Source organism: Hermetia illucens, chromosome 5 (assembly GCF_905115235.1).
Source record: "Hermetia illucens chromosome 5, iHerIll2.2.curated.20191125, whole genome shotgun sequence".
Classification (NCBI taxonomy): Eukaryota; Metazoa; Arthropoda; class Insecta; order Diptera; family Stratiomyidae; genus Hermetia; species Hermetia illucens.
Genome location: NC_051853.1, coordinates 99462235 through 99474881, shown reverse-complemented (window position 1 = coordinate 99474881; position 12647 = coordinate 99462235). Strand labels below are relative to the sequence as shown.

The following is a 12647-nucleotide window of genomic DNA, read 5'->3' as shown; positions in this document are numbered from 1 at the left end:
CCCGCCGAGTTAAAAATACAAAAGCTTGTATTGGTTCCGAAAACAGGTAAGCCGATAGGTGAACAATTTCCTGTAGACCTATCTGCCTTCTGAATACAATAGGCAAGGCCCTCAAGCCGGTAATCTATAACCGACTATATCCATTAAGCGATAGTGGGGGTTATTTATCGAATAGGCAGTTTGGCTTCCGGCAGGCTCGGTCAGCGGTTGACGCTACTAAACTGGTTTTTGGGCTAGCCAGAAAAGCTTAAGACGTAGGGAAATACTGCGCACTGGTGACTCTTGACATTAAGAACGCGTTCAATTCTGTCAGATGGAACCACATCATCGAAGCGCTCATCGCGGCACAAATATCAAAATATATATTAAATATTATCATCGATTACTTCCAACAGCAGAGCTACTTTATGATACCGACGAAGGATCGAAGATCTATGCAATAATGGCAGGAATTCCGCAGGGGTCTGTTCTGGGCTCTCTGCTATGGAACTAAATGCACAATGGCATTTTACAGCTTCCAGTAGCTAAACAAGCCGTTGTCGTCAGATTCACATGACGTTGGAATGGTCATAACATCCAATCACCCCGACGAACTACAGATATATCCGAACAAGATTATACGGACCACCAAGGCTTGGTTTAAAGACCACGGGCTGAAGTTTGCCGCACACAAGACGGAGTTGGAGCTGTTTACAGAGCGGCGGAAACATAAAACTATTGGACTTTGCATCGGGGCGCACGTTGTTAGCTCTCAGCCATCGCTGAAATACCTGGGAGTAACATTCGACTCCAAGCTGAGTTTTAATCCCCACTCAAAACTTACTGGACAGAAAGCGACAGCTCAACACTGGCAAGCCTGCTTATGAGGAAGCATGCGTGACTGCGGGGATGATCCCGGTAGATATTCTAACCGATGAGGCAAGTCGTCTGAACGAAAATCAGGAAGCGAGCCTAAACAAGGAAAGTGAGCGTGTGGCGCAGCAGGATTAGCAACATTCGAAATTTATTTGTAGACCTAGTTAGGTAGTCCTTAGAAATAGAACTATATAAGAATAAAAATTAAACGGCTGCAAGAGACGGCGTCGACGTGTTTGTGAAATTTTCATTGCGGGTTTTCCACTCTTTTGGCGGGCTATTGTTCTTTTTGGTCTGCCCATCAAACGTCCGCTTCGGGGAGCGTCGTTGGATTCTCTTTTTCGCTCTTGCGGACATTTGTGGGTGCGGCCTTCCGTAGTCAATTTAGGGCTTCGCAGAATTCGGTATCGCCGCGTCCTCGACAGAAAACTCGCATCGTAGCATTAGCGTTTGAATATGTCGGTAGACAATAAAGACGCGGCAGGCCCATCGGACCCGTAAGTGACCGCCCTCGCCGTGCGCATTCCTCCATTTTGGCGGCGGAACCCGGAGCTGTGGTTCATCCATCTGGAAGTACAGTTCCAGATGTCCGGAATAACGGCGGATGGGACCCCCTTCAATTGCGCGGTGGTCGGTCTGGATGAGGAGTCCATCCTATTGGTGGACGATGTGGTAAAATCGGGAATCGGGAATTGGGTGGGAGCAAGATCATCGATGACTTGATAAAGTCGCTCTGGCTGCGTCGACTCCCGGAGGGCACCCAGGCGGTCCTCGCTTGCATCTCCGGTTGTTTGGAGGCACTGGCAGCTGCGGCCGACAAGGTGCACGAGGTGCACGCACGCCCGACAATAGCGGCTGTTCAATAGCCGTCGGACGAAGCTGACGAGCTGAAGCGCGAGATAGCCGCCTTAGCAGCCAGTATGGCGACGCTGGACGTTCAGCGTTCGGGCGCCAGATCGCGAGCTCGCAAAGGGCGATCGGGTAGTAGGTCGTCAGGACAACCTAAGGGCCGAAGTATTTGTTAGTACCATCGCAGATTCGACGAGAAAGCCACCAAATGTACGATCACGTGTGAATTCGCGCCTACCTCAAAAAACTAGGTCCGCGGGGGGTTCTGGCGACGGCCACCCAGAACGCAACGCCACGTCGAGATTGTGTGGTCTGAAGAGGCTGTCCCCGCGTTTGATAAATCCCGACAGCAACTAGCTGATGCTACACTCTTGGCATTTCCCCGACAAGATGCACCCCTAGCCGTTTTTCTTGATGCCTCTGACATCGCAGTAGGTGGTACTCTTCACCAAAAGGTGAACTTCTTCTCCAGACAGTTAAACCCCGCTCAATGGAACTACAGCATTTACGGTCGAGAACTGTTCGCCGCGTACTTGAGCATTAAGTACTTCCGCTTCTCCCATGAAGACAGGCGGCCGTTCACAGTGTTCACGGACCATAAGGCTCTCACATATGCCTCGAAACAAAAGCCCCACAAAGCGTCCCCTCGTCAGCTTCGACACCTGAGCTTTATAAGCCAGTTTATGTCAGACATCCAGCACGTGTGCGGTAAGGACAACATAATTGCTAACGCTTTGTCACGTGTCTCCGAGGTTAACATCCCCGGCGCACTCGATTTCTCGGCAGGAGGATGACGCAGTACTTCAGAGCTTCAAATCCAACCCCAAATACAAATTTCGGGAGTTGTCCATCTGCGGCTCGAACCTTTTTCTCTGCTGCGAAGACTCGGAAAAGGGACCCCGGCCATACATCCTGGCCACCTTTCGCAAGGAAGTGTTCCACGCGGTTTACAGCTTAGTGCATCCAGGTATCAGGACAACAAATCGGCTAGTCATCGAGAAATACTTGTGACCCTGCATGAACAAGGATGTCAACTCCTAGGCCAGAGAGTGCATCGTGTGCCAGAAGTGTAAAATCACCAGGCATGAAAGGAAAGAGGTGGGCTCATTCCCCCGCACCACCAAGCGATTCCGCACCATACACCTCGACATAGTAGGACCTTTGCGAGACTCGCACGGTTTCAAGTATTGACTTACAATCATCGACAGGTTTACGCGATGGCCCGAGGCAATACTTCTAAAGGCATTACGGCGCAATCTTGTGCCGAAGCCCTTTGTCGAAAGTGGATCCCTCGCCTTGGCGTCCCTGCAGTGGTCATCACTGACCAGGGAATTCAATTTGAGTCCACCCTTTTCACGGGGTTAGGCAAACTTCTGGGATTCAAACGACAGCGCTAGAACGTTGACACCGGACGCTGAAAACCGCCATTATGGCACGCGACGATCCGTCCTGGAGTCAAGTCTTGCCTCTCGTCTTACTCGGCCTACGAACAACCCGCCGAGAGGAATTTGCTGTCAGCCCCGCCGAGCTGGTATACTGGGAGAACCCAAGGCTCCCAAATGATCCGGTCTTCGACAAGAGATCGGGTCTCACAAAGTCGGGATTGCTGCGTTTGCTGAAGGACAATCTTCGACACAATCAAAACCACGCCTCCCACCCGACACTCGTCCGCATCTGTCTGTGCGCTCAAGGAACTGGACACGTACACGCGCGTCCTGGTCAGGACGGATGCCGTCCGGAAGCCGCTGCCGTCTCCATATGAAGGCCCGTACCCTGTTCTCGAGCGGAGAGAGCATTTCTTCCAGCTCGAGATCAGAAGACGCAAAAAGGCGGTCCCCCTATCCACGCTGCAACCCATGTGCCCCCAAAACAACATCGCGTTCACTTCCCGGTATGATGGAGAACGCAGTTCTGGACAGCAAGAGTGAGGTACTAACAGTTTCCACGTCCTCCTATAGACCCATATGTCGTCTGGACACTATGGGGAAAATGTTGGAGCCGGTTATTTAAGTCGGGGGTGGTTTTAGTGGGTAAAAAAACCACTCCCGACCAACCTTAAAAGGCTGCGGAGAAGTAGATTTGTTAGGAATGGAATTTTAATATTTCACTCGAATGTCAATTATTCTCGTTAATTATGACGTCAGCACCTTAATTCCATGTAGTGTAACTGCGCGGTATTTCTAACAAGTCTTGTTTCCACTGATGAAGGGAACAAGTAGTTCTCGAAATGTTGGTATTTGCAAGACAAATGAATTAACACTAGCGAATAGGTAACACAAGTTTTTATTAATTCAAAGTATTTTCATGGGTTAGGATGCAGTTAATTCGCACAAAATTGAGAAGTTTGATCTGCTGTAACTTTGACACTGACAGCCGAATATTCGTGAAACTTGGCGTACCTATTAGTAAGTTTATTTGAGTATATCGCAATGGGATATATTTTGACCCGTAAATTTTATATAAGTTTTATTATATCAACTTCCTCATTTTGTTCGGATTTTTGGGTTGGAGAGTTTCCACAAATCAGTCCTGTCTCATTTTAAGTGTGTACATTTTAGCTCCGCACTCGCGCACTTCGCAATTCACGTCAAAACCAATATCAGATTCGGAAAGTACTAATTGAGACCTTTCATTTAATACATTTGATACCTCACACAACTGTATCTGGTGAAAAAAGTTTTAAAATCTCCCCTTGCATGTATGGGAAGCCCCCCTTTAAACTTCACCCAAATTGATGGCTATCACTGTATGCATGGGATTTTATAGTTTTTTTCTGTCCACCAAATTTCGCTCGGATTGGTTCAGTCGTTTTGGAGAAAAGTGCGTGTGACAGATAGACAGATAATGGATCGATTTTAATAAGGTTTTGTTCTACACAAAAGTTTGTCAAAAATAAGAGTGAAACGATGCCTGGAATATTGCGACTGGGTTTTTACAAAATGCTTATAGGGTGTAAATTTGAACTTTTTTTCACGACTGCGTCAAAAATTCATTTTTAAGGTTTCGTGTAAACACAAAACCTTATTAAAATCGGTTTACCGTCTGTCTGTCTGTCTGTCTGTCCGTCTGTCTGTCTGTCTGTCTGTCTGTCTGTCTGTCTGTCCGTCACACGCATTTTTCTCGGAGACGGTTATAGCGATTGACACCAAATTTTGTACAAAGGTGGGAACTGTGAACGCTCACGCATACAGTGAGTTACATCCTTTTACGTCGAATTTAAGGGGGGGTCCCCATACATGCAAAAGGGGGGTGTACATTTTTTTTTCATCAAATATAGTCATGTGGGATATCAAATTAAAGCTCTCAGTTAGTACTTTTCGAAGCCGGTCTTAGTTTTGACATTTCTTGGAAATGTGGGGAGTGCGGGGGGTTGAAAGTGATCATTTCTTTAAGGGGGCCATTCTCAGAGACTACCAAACCGAAAAATCTGAGAAAAATCAGGAGGCTGCCACTGTATGGTGCCTTGGCTCCGAAATACCTTTCATACCGGTATCTGTTCAAAGAAAGTTAATAATAGTATATTACTATATTTTTTTGTAATTGGCTGTAAACCCCCCTTAAATTCATCCTAGCGGCACGAAATTCTGCAATGATGTAGGCTATAATGTAGAGCATGATCATACCAAGTTTCATGGAAATCGCACTATTACTAACAAATTTATAATACATCGAAATTGTTGCTTCTTTGAAAATTGAACACTATCAATGTCAATATCACCCGAAAGTGGACATATGCTTATATTACGTGCTACGTACTAAGAAATACACAAAACCTTTCGTACCTGAAGCGTCCAGCTTCCGGTTTCCCGACTTGTTTACATTGTTTTGGAGATCAAATCTGTTAGGTGACGTCCCCCATTCTCCATACATTGCGTAAACCGATTTCTGGCGTTTGTCATGACTCTTGTTAGCATAGCAGGTGTTATGTTGGCAATTTCTTCCTGGATGTTGGTTTTCAAATCTTGTAGGGTTCGTGGACGGTTCACATAAACACGGGATTTCAAAAAACCCCATAGAAAAAAATCACAAGGGGACAGACCGGGAGAGCGTGCCGGCAATTCCAAATCGCCTCTAATTGAGATAAGGCGCTCTGGAAAGAGTTACCTCAAAACAGCCATCGATGCTCTTGAAGTGTGTGCTGTTGCACCGTCTTGTTTTGCTTTCATGCAAGGAAGAGCTATAATGTTTGATTTACAAGTTCATTTAAGAGCGGAAAATAATAAAATCTACCACGGTGTAAAGTTTCTTCATTACCTGATGTGATATAATAGAATGAATGACAGATGATGAACACCATGCGAGATATGTACGATCCAAATACAAGATTCTCAAAACATGAAGATGCGATACTGTCTACATTCCAAGAATATGACTCCAGTAAACAAAGTGTTTTATTAGATAAACATGATCCTATGAACAATATTTGAAAATATGTTTCTCATGCATCTAGCAAAATGCTGATCGACGTCTTATCCACATTGTGACATGATTACATAAAAACAAATTGTCTCATCATCTGAAATTAAATATAGAGAAAGAGAAAGTTCTCTCTCTTTTTAAATTTTTGTGTGAAAAAAACCTCATTAGAATCGAGTCGGTGTCTGTCTGTCCGTCTGTCTATCTGTCACACTCGATTTATTCGGAAATGTCTGGACCATACATGTGAATGGAGGATGCAATTTTTTTTTCACCGAATATGGCCATATCGGATATCAAACGAAAGGGCTCAATTAGTACTTTTCGAAACTGGTTCCATATTTGATATCCGGTGAAATATAGGGGAGCGACGGCTCAAAATATGACCATCTTTTGATGGCCATATTTAATGTAACAGGTCTAGTTCTCAGAACCTATTCAACCGAAAAGTCAGAAGAAAATCACAGTGGTGGATCCCTACGAAACCTAAGCCTTAAAATACATCCGGTTCCGATATGTGCACAAATAAAGTTAATAATGGTATATTTCCATATTTTTGAAATTTACCCGGCAACCCCCCTTATGTCCATCTCAGAAGTACGGCATGGGTATAAGAGATAACATATTGCACAATTTGGTCAAGTTTGAAAAAATTCAATTATTATTGACAAAGTTATAAGAGGTGAAACTTAACTTAAAATACGTACTATATATGTACATATGTATGCTTTTATGCACGAAGTAATTCAAAAATATGGTTATGATCGATTTATATACGTGCACGTATATGTACAGTATTCGGAAATAGGCAGTTTGTTTTTTTAGGGTGAGTATAATATCCATGGTTGTAATACGTACATATGTCTTGTAGATTGTAAAAATATGAAGGATTATGTTGGATTTGTAGCTATATACGGATAGAAAAATGTGCGTTGAAGTTGCTTACATAAAATGAACAGAAAACCTTTATACCCGAAGCACGAGCTTCCGGTACTCCTTTTTGTTTGTTCCTCAATTCGGCCCCGTACTTACTTTGCGCAATGACAATTTCAGCAGCTTGGGAAATTTATCAGAGCTTACCCTGTTAATAACCCAAAAACATTCGTGGAGCAAACCATCGTTTGCTTTATTGGCCCCTTTGAATTTCCGCAGTGCCAGAAATCAAGAATTATACTTACCACGAAACAAGATGTGTTATCTTCCTTCGTTAATAGATAACAAATTTCGCAAAGTCAGGTATATAGTAGGTCTGCTTTCATTGGTGGCAATATTAAACTGGAATGGTAGTTATCCTTTCACCCGTGTTTATTACAGACCTTTAAATTGATATCGCTGCATGTTGCACCTTTCAATAAAATGCTTCCATTATTTCCGTCTTCCATTATTCCAGTGTCCTGCACATTAATTTAGTGAGTTCCATCATTCTAAAGTTCTAGCCAATGTCTGTTAACAGATAAAAATAATCAGTTTATTCAAGAGTATCGTAAGCAACTAGTATAATAGTATCAGAGAGTTCAGTGTTCAATGAATAAACTTATCATACCATTGTACATGCGAGTAAATTTGAAGCGAATTCTACATCGGCCTTAGTCGGAGTATGGTATATAGACAACGAGACCAAATGTTTTGATATGATATATCGAATATATTCGGTCGACGTATATTTTGAGAGATTCTAAATCTCTTTTCCGCGAAGCAACTTACGTATTTCTCTGATTTGGAGAAGCTCCGCCAGTTTTATTATAAATTTTGAAGACCTTCAGCCAGTTATTTTATTCGTGTCTTTGCCTTCTAGCCAACAACACATTAGATCTGTGATTGATCATAATACTTGTGCTGTAAACTTCCTCCACACTTTGTTTCGTATAAATATTAGGAAGATTCGAAAGAGTAATCATTAATAACTACTGCTGAAAGGTAAAGCATTCTTCTGTTCTTCGAAAATTAGTGAATATGTGAAAAGTTTACGTCAGTGGCAGTGAACGTAAATAATCTAGAATTATCAACACAGCCCAACAATTACATTAGAATTATCAGCACAGTACTGAACTTGGGTTTTTGCACAGGTTGAAACCGAGAGTGATAAGATTGTGTTTTGGATACTATACTTTAGTGAATAGATATACTCGATATCTCTGTTGGCATTAGCGGTGCTTGATCATCCAGTCTGATTTTTCCTGTTTGAACTTTTCTAGAACAATACGGTGAAAAGTTATATTACTATGGCTATGAAAAAGGTGGAATAGCGAACGAAAGTTTTGATTCGTACTATTTAGTTTTGATTTGTAGATTTTAGAATGTAAACAATCGATACATCTGCTAAATTTATTTTAACTCGTAATGTAGGCGTTGAAATAGGCGCCATTTAATATCCGCTTTAACACCATCAATAATATCCACTCATTACCTACATATAGCTAAGCATCTCCCCTTAAGTTAACTTGAGGAATGGGAAACAATGGTGTAGTAAACACGATTATGATAAACTTAAAGTTAAAACTGTTTTCTGAATGAACTCATTTATCTTTAGAACACAGCAGAAACAGCTTTTGGTTTCCGACTTGTTTGCAGATCAAGATACATACATAACAGTGGAGGGTGATAAGTAAATGTGATCTAATGTGCAGAATAGAAGTGTTTGGGGACCGATTTTCAGTTTCTATTAATGTTCGAATTACAAATAGATATAATATCAGTGATTGAATTCCCCCGAGATTGCACGTTTATTATAGTTAGCACCGTTATCATTGAAATTGACTCAGCTGATAAAATCTCCCCTCGTGCGATAAATCAACTAAAAAGTACATAGTATAGATAGCATGGCTACTATTTTTAATGAATGAAACAAATAGAACTCGACAATTTTATACTACTACAAAATGTTACATACGTAGTTACTTTGAAACCAATTATATTCATTGAAATAATTAGTAATATGCGACGATCGTGACGATAATAAGTAATATGTGACCATCAGTTTTCTTGCACCGCTTTCGGGTCTACGGACATCATTAATCTGAAATTCGAGTTTCTAATGACATCATTTATATTGATGTTAGTCTTGTGTTTCTTTGAGGAACTTTTTTCTTTGTAGCGATTTGGAAGCGAGTAAAGTCCAGTGCTTGATGCAAAAAAGTAAAAATTACACTTAGTGATTAAGTCTCACGTGCCTCCAACAAGTGATATCACCAGATGCGATAAGTGAGCTGCAGCAGATGTTTTTCAACCGGCTTTATGGCATAATCAAATTAAACCAATGATTTTTTTTGATGATGATGTCAAAGCCCAGGGGATTCCGTTTGATGCTATAAAGTGATAGCACAGCCACAGGGATACACTCCTTGCCTAAACATCGGGATGTTGTAGTCAGACGGCGAGACAGAAGATGGTAGACTGTTTTACATTCGTATAGCACTAACCCTTAGAGTATGGGGATGATAGCGGCTACTTAACCAGGTGTTGCGTTTGGGAAAGCCTCTACAAGGGACAAGACCGCGAACCGATGCCTGACGATTGGCAACTAGGCATTATCTCCCTCATACATGAAAAGGGAGTTATCACACAGTGCAGCAATTATAGAGGTATCACGTTGCTAAGTACCATCTATAAGATATTCTCCGCTATCTTGCTAGGCCGGATAGCCCCATACGCCCAGAACATCATTGACCCATACCGAAGAGGCTTCACTCCAGGCAAATCAGAAACCGATCAGATTTTCTCTCTGAGGCAAGCGATGGAAAAACTGTTGGAATATGGACACCAGTTGCACCTTCTATTCATCGACTTTAAAGCTGCCAACGATAACATCGCCAGGGCAAAACTGTACACGGCCATGAGAGAATTTGGTACCCCGACGAAATTGATAAGACTGACTAGGCTGACCTTGATCGATGTGCGCGGCCAGATAAAAGCAGGATCACTCTCAAAACCATTCGACATCAACGACGGTCTACGACAAGGGGATGCCCTATCATGCGTCCTCTTCAACCTGGCCCTCGAGACAGTGATCCGTGATGCTGAGGTAAATACAAGAGGTACGATCCTCTTTAAGTCCACCCAACTACTGGCCTGTGCTGATGATATCGACATCATGAGAAGAACCACCCGAGACGTACAAACTGCCTTTATCCAGATCGAGCAGGCGGCTTTCGGAGCAAGATCTTGGGCTGCATATCAATGAAGGCAAGACAAAGTATATGGTGGCAATGTCAGCGCGGAAAACCAACCAACTAACAACATCAAACAGCACTGGTCAAACGGGAAGAATAAAGATACGAAAATACAACTTTGAGATCGTTGAAAATTTCTCCTATCAAGGTTTAAAAATCAGAACCGATAACAGCTCTGATGGTGAAATCCGCGCACGGTTGTTGTCAGCCAACAGAGCCTATTTCAGTTTACAAAAACTGTTCCGCTCGAAACGTCTCACCATAGGGTCGAAGCTCTTACTGTAGAAGACAATGATCTTGCCAGTCCTTATGTATTCCTCGGAGACTTGGGTTCTTAGCAAGAAAAATTGCGAACTCTTGGCCGCGTTTGAGAAAAGAATCCTCCGAAGAATTTTTGGCTCCCTACATGAGGATGGACAATTCCGTAGCTTACATAACGACGAAATCTAAGAGCGGTACCATGACCGTGAGGTTGTGGATAAAATCTGGCTCAATAGATTACGGTGGGCGGGTCACTTAATCTGTATGGATGAGGGTGACCCCACCCGGAAAGTCTATAAGGGTAATATCTATAGTAGAAAAAGAAGACGAGGCAGACCCTGCCTAAGATGGAGCGATGGCGTAGGCCAGGGCGCCAGACAGCTTTTAGGGATATCGAATTGGTGGACCTCGACAAAACCGGGATGTCTAGAGTTCCTTATTAAGGCAGGCCAAGACCGGATGCCGGTTGTTGCGTCGTTGATGATGATGACTGACCGTTATAATAACGGTAGAGGAGAGAAAGACATCCAATATTTCGTCTGTACTCAAGAGGCTCAATTTGTGAAGTAATGCTCACATTACCAATGAGTTTAGAAACTCTTCATTGAATTTTATCAAGAGCAAACTGTGCAGTTATACCTGCGCCCGTCCAAATGTGAGAGCTGTATTTTAGTCTAGGTCTAATGTGAGTCTTGAAGATTTGCGCTAGGTTGATGGGTGGAAAATATTTTTTGCAATGAATCAAACATTTCCAAACATTTCATTGAATTTTTCGCAACGCTGAAGATGTGGTCGGTCCAGCTGATCTTACTAGAGATGTTAATACCCAAAGGGCGGCCGAAACAACGGTGGCTTGAGTCTCTGAATGGGGGTTTCAAATCCTCGAAATTGCGTCCTGATCGGGCATTTGATAGGGCCAAATGGCGAATCCGATCACGACGAGCCGGCCCCGCTTGTGAATGAGACGAAGAAAAGAATAGAAAAGTATGTTGAGTGAGGGAGGTAGGTAGGAATCAGTAGCCGCTCCGAGGAACCCAGTTACCGCTGTGCTGCGCCGTTTTAATGCCACAAACTCCTAAGACTGTGACTGCTGTTATGGGAGCAGGAAGGCGAGTCCAGCCGGCTTGAATCTTCAGAGCCATCCCGTAGCATTCACGAAGGAAAGCATCTCTCCCACCCTGCAGCTAGAAATCTCTCTGAGGTCCCCAAAGAACGGTGTACCCAGTGTCCGTAGCCTGATTCTAGCTAGAGCTGGGCAGTCGCAGAGAAAGTGCATCAGGGTTTCCCTTTCTTTTCCGCAGTTTCGGCAATGCGAATTGTAGGGTGTGCCGAGCCTGGCGGCATGAATGCATTTGCACACGCCTAGCACAGGAACTCTCGTCATCGGGCTATATTATGAGCGGGAAAAATTCACCTTGACTTGGCACAGCTGGTAAGCTTTCGCCATTTCAGGCCCGCTGAGTATAATGTCTTGATGGTCACTTGTCTGTCGGTAAAAAGGGCTATGTTCCGCTTCCAGCTTGAATCTCGTTGCAGCCACCGGCAGACATTCAATATCGCTAGTACTTCTGCTTGCAATACACTGGCGAACCCTGGGAGATCGTATGACTTGAATACACTATGTGTATTCGAGAAGACCCTCGCGCCGACTCCACAGGCCATCTTTGATCCATCGGTAAAGAATACTGAGTTACTACCTTACACACCGCCGGGCTTTCACTTTGCTCTGGTTGGAAAGTCCACATCAAAGCTTCTCGTGAAGTTCAGCTTGCATATGGCATAGTCCGTGGAGAATGCCCAGATTTCTCGAGGTACTTCGTCTATGATGTTGCTGTGGCCGTAGGAGTTCGCTGTCCAGCATCCGGACTCACGTAGTCTGACGGCACTGCACGCTACAACGTATTTAATGTAAAGATCTATGGGGAGGAGATGCAGGAGTGCATTGAGAGTATCTGCCGGGCAGGACTGCAGAGCGCCAGTAGCACCTTCACACGCGTTTCTTTGAATCCTATTAAGCTTCATCCTATTGTATTTTTTGCTCAAAGCCTGCTGCCATTAAATAGAGCCGTACGTTAGTATCGGATGCACAACAGCGGT

The 12647-nt window shown here is 43.6% G+C and overlaps 1 protein-coding gene across 4 annotated transcripts in view; it reads left to right on the top strand.

Annotated features, from left to right (window-relative positions):
• The first annotated feature begins 7831 nt into the window (after positions 1–7831).
• The window catches only part of LOC119657908, a 48735-nt gene continuing 43919 nt past the window's right edge, over positions 7832–12647 (top strand). For 2 of the 4 annotated variants that reach the window (XM_038065079.1, XM_038065078.1), the window contains exon 1: positions 7832–8037. The gene's annotated coding sequence lies outside the window, so the exon portion shown is untranslated. The remainder of the gene's footprint in view (positions 8038–12647) is intronic. The other 2 variants (XM_038065080.1, XM_038065081.1) reach the window with 1 other exon arrangement.